This window comes from Agelaius phoeniceus, chromosome 4 (genome assembly GCF_051311805.1).
Source record: "Agelaius phoeniceus isolate bAgePho1 chromosome 4, bAgePho1.hap1, whole genome shotgun sequence".
Classification (NCBI taxonomy): domain Eukaryota; kingdom Metazoa; phylum Chordata; class Aves; order Passeriformes; family Icteridae; genus Agelaius; species Agelaius phoeniceus.
In genome coordinates, this window is record NC_135268.1 from 49,803,649 (window position 1) to 49,813,463 (window position 9,815).

The window sequence follows — 9,815 nt, forward strand, 5'->3', positions numbered from 1 at the left end:
TATTTCCAGTTTCCACTGCTTTTCCATGGCATTAACCAACAGTATGTTCTTCTCAGCTGGTTTCTTCTGTGTCAGGAATGTTCTTCATCTGCAGATAAACTCTAAGACAACCAAATTTTAATTTCCTAATTAAATTTTAACTTTATAGAATCACATAAATGCTATATCACAAAATACAATATTTATATAATAATATTTATAATTAGATTTAATTTTATAGTTGAATGTTTTATAAGAATACAAGAAGAACTGTAATGGATCAAAGCAAAGATCCATCTAGCCCAGTAGTTTCTACGATGAGAAGAGAAATTTAGCATAGTGGGTGTTACTAGTTTTTGAATTAGAAGTAGCTAAAAGGATGGAGGCAACTGTCCCTTAGTCAAAGAGCATTTGAAGTATCTCCAGAATAAATAAAGAAGTAGGCAAGAGGCCATCTGTATGCAAAAAACCATCTATGTGATTTTTTCTCAGTACACCCCCACCACACATCAGTGAATCAATTATGAGCTGACTCCTTCCATCCATTTGTGGCTTCTTGTTTGTGGATTCATGCCTTGCCTAAATTGAAACCAGCAGGAGCACCTACTCCTAGACATAATCTGGCTGTGTCAGTTGCCAGCAGCAATTACAGGAACTCATGGGGAACATTGGCTGCAGGTTACTGAAACAGATGTCAGTTGTAACAACACAGGCATGAGACTGAATTTCAGAGTGCAAGCAGCCCAAGGTGCCGTGTGCAAGTTCCAACAGGTCCGGCCACAAATCAGACACCACCTAAAAATCACAATTTGCAGCAGTCATTCATATTCAAGCCCTGCTTTCATCTGCCTCATGGAGTCACAAACATATTGCAGCATTAAAATGCTTTTTTATTTCCTGCTGAGGCTTTTTAACCTTACCAGAAGTATGAAAAGTAGAGAGGTGGAGATGTGACAACAAGCAATTAGAAACAAAATCTTATTGCTATTGCAGGAGGACAGTCATTCTAGGATTAAGGCTAATAACACTTAGAGATTATTTGTACTGGAAGACTTCTTTTTAATTTATTGAATTTTAAAGCAAAAGAAGCCAAGAAATGTTTCTGAAAGCTTTTGCTACTATCACTCACAAATGTGCTCCCTTTAAAATTCACATCTCTGTTCTGCATAGGTGAAAAAAGGAAAATATCTTGAAAATGACAAATATTCTTATGCAAATAATCAATACAGGCCTGTCTGCCACATGTTAAGACCTGTCCTGAGCCTGCCCCACCTTATTTTCTATTCAACATTATGGCCACAAGCAGAGCCCCCTGTCCTGCCAAGGTAAAAACCCCTGTGGTGAGATCAACATAGCAGTGAGTTTTACCACAGCCTTACATTGCATCACAAGTCAGGCCTGGGTCTTCAAACATTTCACAAAGCCCCTGGTCATCCCAGCTCCCAGAGTATACTCTGTACTCTCTCAGAGTACTCCTTCTCCCCTAGGGAAAGCCAAAGCTGCAGCAGGAAATATGTGGCCTGTTTTCTGCATTATCTAAACATCCTGGGGGAGTGCTAGGGCAGCCTGAAGAAAACAGCTCCCCACATACTGGCTGCTGTCCCACTGCACACAGGCAGACACCAATGTGAAGCTTCTGAAAGGAGCTCAGCACAAAGTACATGTTTTCCACTAACAGGTAAACATTCGTATCGCTGATAACATACAAGTTAACTGAAATGAGCCATTGTCATAAACATTGCCTATGAAAAAGACTAGTTTTATATGTAGCTAGGCAATTACTCACTAAAAACTGTCTTTAGCTTCTGTCTACATCATTCAAACCAAGACTGGGAGAGGCCCCATCCTTCCTGCCAGAGAAGACATCAAGCACTGTAAAGCCTCAGCAGGGAAAGACCATGAGAGGAAGGTGGAAAGAGTGTGATATTTAAGGATGGCACACTGAACATGGAGAGGCAAACTCTTAAAGCCTTATGTGCAAACCCTTAACCAAAGAGCAGTGACACCCTAAGTCCCTGCTCAGGTGAGTTGGATCACCTGTGCCACCCTCACATCCCAGCCCACAGGGAGAGAGGTTACTCCTTTTGCCAAATCGTCTGCAGGTGCAACTCCAAGTGTCAGGAAAGCTCAGCAAACAGTAGCCATCCTAAATATTTTCCTGTGTTTTCCAACTTTTTCTGCCTTGTGGCTATTTTATTTGTCCCCCTGTGCCCCTGGAAGGTGCAGGAGATGCCAGAGTGATGGATACTTTCTGCCTGCTCTGCTTGCCTAAGTCAGATCCTGGCACAGTTTCAAGCTTGCCTGAGTATCTGCTATAAACAACAGTTAAAACCAAAGGTAATGTCAACCAAAAATGTATTTCCTTTCACAAACTGTACTAATCTTGAGGTGAATTATAAATTCTGTGCCAGTATTATCCACCTATAGAGTATGAATAGATTTTATAGGTTTTGAAGTAAATGGGTTGCATCTTGTATATTTTTAGATCTTAAAAAAGGAATATGTATTTGGAAAGCCTGACTCTACACAGACCTTGTTAAAGAAATACAGCATACAATGTTAGAGAGCCAGGGACAAATCTGGCCTCAGGTCTTACACCTCCTCTGCTGCTGATCACCATCCTCTTGGCTTGAGAGGTGGCCACAGAGATCTGACAAGTCAAATAAAATAACAAACTGTTTTACACTCTCACACACACACATATATATCTACACATACATGTATATATATGCCAAACCATTAGTTTGGTACAATAAAATATACCAAACTGACTGAGGCTTTGTCATGTCCAAATAGTCTCTCATCCCACATTTTATCACATAACTGACAAAGCTAAGGTAGTTTTAAGACATATAAATACATTTCTAAAGGGACTATTTAACTTTGTTACAATTTATCTCTCTCAAAGCTCAAAATTATACTAAAAAGTTTATGAGAATGATGAGTGCTTTCCAGTGCCAAAGTTTGAGGGAAATTTTGACTGGTTCCAGGACAGGGGTAGAATGGTGGGAACAGCAACACACCTGCGTCTATAGGAGATCTCTAACTCCTCATATAAGCACAAAAATCACACCAAAAAAGCAGTCAGATATGCACTAAAAGAGAAAAAGGGTTTGTAATGGGAGTCACCTGGAGATCAGCTGTTTTGTCTCTGAGACAGATACATACTCGACCACCTCAAATGGTGCAGTCAGCAGAGAACAGCCCACTCTCTAGTTACAGGCAGCTGCTCTTGTTCTTCGGGATTACAAAAAAAAAAAAAAAAAAGGAATTCTTCTGGGAGAGGAATGTGTTTAAGCCTTCTCTGTTTTCTCAGTTCTTTTGTAACATCCCCAGGCTGGGCAAGAAGCATTATCTTCCCTTTCGGGAAAGTGACCCAGGCAGGACGCACACCTCAGCAGCTGCACGGTGTGATAACCATTTTCTAAACTCGACTCGATAGTGGGCTGCTGCAGACAAGTGTGTGTAGACTGAAAAAGTCTCTAGTTAAAATGGTAGCACAGAAAACACCAAGTGAGTCCGGACAAACACCCAGCAGCAGTTCGCTGTACATTCTCCAAGCTAGGTGTAAATATATCTCTGATCTGCTCGAGCCACGCCTCAGCCTAGAGAGAGAGCATGGCCCCCACGACAGAGGACACCAGCAGAGTTCCCAAAAATAAATTTCCATGGGTGTGAAAGAAATCAGTTGTAAAGAAACAATGTATGAATCCCACTTTACTGGAGTCTTTTACATAGATATAGATACAAATTTATTTATGTTTTCAAGGAGTCAGAAGGCGATTCTGTGTGTTTGACGGCAGCTGTCGGAAGGCAGGCAGGCGGCGGCCAGAGCCAGGAGTCGCGGGAATTCCAGGGATCTCCGGGCGCGGGCCGCTGCTGCCACCTGGCGGCCGCACCGCGCCATTGCCCCGCGCCGGGCAGCCCCAGCCGTCACCCTGCCCAAACAGCGGCACCTGGGGAGTAAAAAAAGGTAAAAAAAACCAAAGACAAAGCTGATATTTAAAACGTTTACTCAATACACTGATAATAGGTCCAAATTACATTTTTTGAATATGCTTTATTGTGGAAACCCAGGCCACCGGGAATATTTCTCTGTCTGCTCTGGGGTGCCCTGACCCCCAGGGGAGGACTGACTTTGACTGTCATTCATGGAGAAAGTTTCCTAGACTTCAAGATAGACTAGAATCCACAAAAGTGTGAAATAGATTATAGAGAGTAGTGTAGGTGTATCACTTGGTGAGAAATTTAGGTTTTGGGATTTTTAGTATGTTGTGGATGGAAGCAAGATGGAGGGCACAGGGTGTCCTTGTCCTGGGTTTCTTCTTCATGCTTCTTCTTCCTTCTTCTTCATGGGTTTGGGTGGCATTTTGTAATTGGGCAGAAAAGTCCACATTGCAGGCTCTTTGGGATCATTTAATGGGTTAAAAGGGAAAATAATCTAAGTGTCCTTTCTTAATTGGATAGTTTAGTCTTAAAAGACCTTGTAACAAGAGATTGTTAGCCATTTTCTGCCTTCTGATGAAAAGCTGCTGAACTCACAGTAGTGAGACTGTTTTACTGTTAAGAAATAATAAACACTTGAGTCCGAACATGAACTACCGTCTCAAGTGCCTTCAATCCAGACCCAGAGAAACCCACAACTGGGACCACTACACTTTATAACCGATCTCTCCAAGCTTTTATTAAAAAAAAGATGCAAAAGACAAAGTCCATTGCACAAAAATGCAACAATCTTAAATGGGATGCAACATTCTTTTCAAGTACTAAAAAAACCACTTATTGACACTTACTGACTACTCTAGTTAGCTTCCAGCATCTGTGAATACCTAGCATGAAACTTTAAATCCTGGTTTAGTTTTGCACAAACATAGTCAAATGAGAATATTTACACGACCACTAAGGACTCCCAAAGTTTTTTGATACTCACAAATAACATATATCCAGAAACATGCCTAAGCACTCAGGTGATTGGCATAGAATGGCTTGGCTGCAAAACCAGGGAACCTCTTTCCCATCTCCACGTCTGGAGTAGCATGGAGCATTAAACACATCCTGTGTATTTCTGTGCCCAGTCTAAACTGTGTACTCTGAAAGGAACAGGCTTTAACAGCAGCTGAGAGCACTATCAGAAATTTCTCTCACCACCCCTGCATACATCAAGAATGCTCCACACTGCAGGGGCACAGCCAACCATCAATCAGTGCACCCATACTTGTGACACAGCTGGCACATCAGTAAAAGGGAAAGATCGGATCTGGAGGGAATGCAGCAGGCACTCTGCCTGCTTGTTCTGGCAGAGAGACTTGTGGAGAAATAGCATGGTACTTCAGCACACAGGAAAACAATCAGCATCAGATCTCTCTACATGGCAAAATGAAGCAGTACCAAGTAGCAAACTCCCACACTGAACCCCTACCCTCAGAAGAACTGAAGAGTCCACCAGCAAAAAGGTAACAGGGTGATCGTACAATAAATACTCTTCTCATCACCTCTACTGTTTACTCTGTAGTAACCAACTCTTACATTCAGAACCAGCTGAATGTATTGGTACAGACTCCACCAGAATCCATGTAGGAAGCACCAACACATCGCAAGAACAAAACCAGAAAACAAAAGCATAGAGTACGGATCTGTTACTGTGCAGAGCTTCACAAACTGACTCAAAGCCTTGCCTATGAAAATTAAGATGGTGCTAAATATTAGCTAGGTGCTTCATTTGTGAATCTGCTGACACAGTCCTAGCATCACAGAATTTCATGTTTCCTATTTCACTGGAAAATGGTTTCCCTGGGCTGGTTGCATATAGCATAACCCAAAAGACATCACATGCCACGTACGCCTCAGCTGACAGAAATGTGGTGAGATCTAACCAGTGAAGTTTTGAAGAAAGCTGTGACAAGTACAGGGATGTAATGCACATGTGAAACTATCTTCAGTCTTTGTGAGAACTAAGCAAAGCTGCCAAGTGGATTTGGTCCCCTCAAGCTTATGTCCAGAAGAGAAATTAAATTAGCAGAAATTCAGTCTGCTTTAATGGCAGGAAAACAGCAGACTATTGACCCTGTGGCATTAAATGAAGCACCAGGGTAACAACCAATGTCTTTACATTCTTTCAGAGTTCTGAAAATTAGGAAAAACAAATCTTCACTGCAGTTTTTCCCCTTCTCCCCACACAGTTACCACCCCCTAAAAGGTCTCAGCTGCTGTTATTTTGTATCCTTATGCTTGATTGCACAGGCTTTACACAGCAGAATTTTGGTGAGTTGACCCTGGCTGGACACCAGGTGCTGACCAAGTCACCCTATCACTCCCCTTCTAAGCAGGAGACAGTGGGAGAAAATAAGATGGACAAAATCCTCATGGATCAAGATAAAGGCAGTTCGATAAAAAAACGGCTGTGCATGGAAGCAAATGAAAACACAAGATTTATTCTCTACTTCCCATTAGCAGGTGATATCCAACTATTTCCCAGGAAGCAGGGCTTCAGTGTGTGTACCAGTTGCTTTAGAAGGCAGACAAATAACACATTTGTTAATAAAAAAATACCTGGCTCTCTCCTCCCCACACCCTTCCTTCTCCAGCCTTCTCTTAAATGTTGTATCAGAGCAGATATGTTATGGAATATCCTCTGGTCAGGGGATCAACTTTCCTGGCTGTGTCCCCTCCCAAGATCTTGCCAACTCCAGCCTCCTGGCCAGGGGGAATGTTGGACAGACAGCCTTGATGCTGTGGAGGGCTACTCAGCAGCAGCCAAAACACTGGAGTGTTACTGACATCCTTCTAGCTACTAATACAAAGCACAGCACTGTGAGAAATTATAGGGAAAATTATCCCACCTCAGCCAGACTCAATAGAAGTGTTTCATTCAGAGTGAGTCTTTTTTTTAAAAGTGTTTTCAGCAATTACATGTTTCTTCATTAAATATAGAGACCTCTATATTTAATGCCTTGGCAAGTATTTTCATTGCAACCTTTTTGTTTTGTTCTCAGAGTCCTTTCTACATGTCAATATCCATATGTGTAATTTTCCTTCACAGGTCCCAGCTTTGTGCAGGATCCTTTGTTCTTCCAACTAAATCAGAGGGAATCTGAAGGAACAGAGTATCTTCTTAAAAGTCTGGGTTCACCTGAAATTGAGGTGGTCCTCCTCAGGTAAAAGTCAATGTAGTTTGGTACTACTGAAGTACATCCAGTTTAAATTCATAGTTACTTAAACACAGGTTTTAAAAAGGAGATCTGATCATAGCAGATGTGTACAAATCAGATCACCAGGCGTAGAGTAAATTAATTAATACTTAAAAGAAGGGGCCATTTAGAAAATAAAATTTTAAAAATCACAGAAAGACTGTTTCCAAAACCAAAAGATATTTATAATAAATGTGAGACTTTGAAATCTCTTGTTTTGCTACTCAGTGAAACATAATAAGGGACTAAGATTTTTTTTAGCAGCATCATAACTAGTAATCGTTAGCTACAACATTCACTGCATACAGAGCATTTTTCATCTGCTATTAATTAGACAGGAAATTCTGATGAATGACTTGGAAAATCATCCCCTAGGTATTAGCATACAAACAATGAGAGTAAGAATTGAATATGTTTACATAAGACAGGGAATTTTTTCTATCTCATAGAAGCAGTTGATAGCATTGTGAAGTTTGCTAAAAGGCAACAGACAAGCTGCTGTTCCAAATTTAGGGGCAGTGGGAAAAAGGACAACTTCCACTGAGTGTGGAACAGTACATCATATATTCTCAGACTTCCTGGAGAATATGCAACAAGGAGGAGACTATTGCCTGAATTTTAAGAGTTCTTCTGTAGTGATGAAAAAAAAAAAGAGAATTTTCAAGTTGTGGAAACCAACAAAGCTTTTGGGGGAGGGGTGAGATTTCGGCCTTGTAGGTACCTAGGTGTGTAGTAATACCAGAGAAATGTGTTAACTAGTCTGCTGTATGCAGTAGTTTACCTCTGGGGTGTTACACATGGTCCACAGAGGTAGGAAAAAAAAAAAAGAATTGAAATCTAGAGACAAAACTTATATTCTTACATAGAATCTGCAAGTATACTCTGAAAAAATGAGAGCAGCAAAGGCTCAGAGCATCACTCAAGAAATGGTGCAAAACACTATTCTTTAGTACCTGGTAAAATTTCTGAGATAAAGACTTATCAGAAGAACATGCATGAATTATAACTGTTTATATTAGAAAGTTAAATACAAATGAACTGGTTTTGAAACAAAAGATATTTTTATTGATTGCCTGCTAAGCCCCAGAGACCTCAGAAAGACATATTTTCCCTCACAAGCTTGCAAACACATCTTTCATGCCCTTGGCAAAGTATTTCTCAATACCTTGAAAGAGAAATACAATTTCTCATTCTAAACCTTGCTAGACAGGCTCATGGAATCACAGAATATACTGAGTTGGAAGGGACCTGCAAAGATGGGTCTTAAATGAATGACCTACATGGGGATCAAACCCACATTAAAACCTTGGCATTATTAGCATCATGCTCTAACAACCTGAATTAAACACAGTCTTGCCAAAAAAGTGCATCATTATGCTCATGTATGACCCCAGATTTATTTTTTTTTCAAATACACACTCCCCTTTATTAGCTTCCTGTTTTATCATTCAATCATTTTTTTCCTCAGACAATTATGCCCCTACCCAGTAAACAGATTTATCCTGGTCTTGTATTATGGTAAGGTCTCAGTGAACCCTACAGGTATGTGCATACACATATATTCAGAATTATGTTGCTTGCTCATGCCCTAATCCAGTTTCCTCACTCCAGTTTGAAGCACCACCCTTTCAGACTGTTAGCCCTTTCCACATATCAAGATCTATCTGTTAGATTACCTGCTTAATTACAGTTTAGCTAAGGCTGTGGAATTACTTGACTGCTTTTAAAGCAAAAAGCAAATCACAGAATTGTTAGGGTTGAAAGGGACCTCTGGAGATTATCTGGTCCAACTGCCCTGCTGAGGCAAGGGTCACCTGGAGCAGGTGACACAGGAATGTGTCCAAGTGGGTTTTTCATCTCCAGAGACAGAAACTCCATGACCTCCCTGGGCAGCCTGTTCCAGGGCTCTGCCACTCTCAAGGTAAAGAAGTTCATGTCAAGGTGGAACTTCTTGTTTTACTTGATGCCCATTACTCCTCGTCCTATTGCTGGGCACGGCCAAAAAGGGTCTGGCAGCACCTGCGTTTGAGATATTTATATGCACTGATGAGACCCTCCCTCTTTTCTCCTCTGCAGAGGAGAACAGGCCCAGCTCCTGCAGTCTCTGTTCAAGAGAGATGAGATGATGAGACATCATCCTTGTGGCCTCCACTGGACCCTCTGCAGTAGTTCCTTGCCTTTGCTGCCCTGAGGAGCCCAGAACTGCACATGGCGTTCCAGAGGCGGCCTCACCGGGCAGAGTGCAGGGGCAGGATCACCCTCCCGGCCTGCTGGCCACAGTGTTCCCCCAGGAATGCACCCACAGGATTCCACTGCCTTTCCTGCTCACAAGGGCACTGCCGGCTTAGGGTCAGCTGTGATTCACCAAGACGTTGATGCCTCACCTCATTAATTTTTCCCAGTAACTAGACACAGCTTTTGCAGCTGCATCACGCAAACTTTTAGGCTACAGGGGAACCTTTTTTCCATTAAGATCTCAATGTGCTCCGCAGCAGAGGGGCTGCGAGAGGAGCTCTCGAGCACAGCCATACTCCAGGCTGGAACGCCCGAAGCCTCCGGCAGCTCCCGGACCGCTGGGCCGAGCGTTCTGTCCCTGGCTCCGCACCGGCCCGGAAATGCCCGCGGGGGAAGGAGCCCATTTCCCGTCCC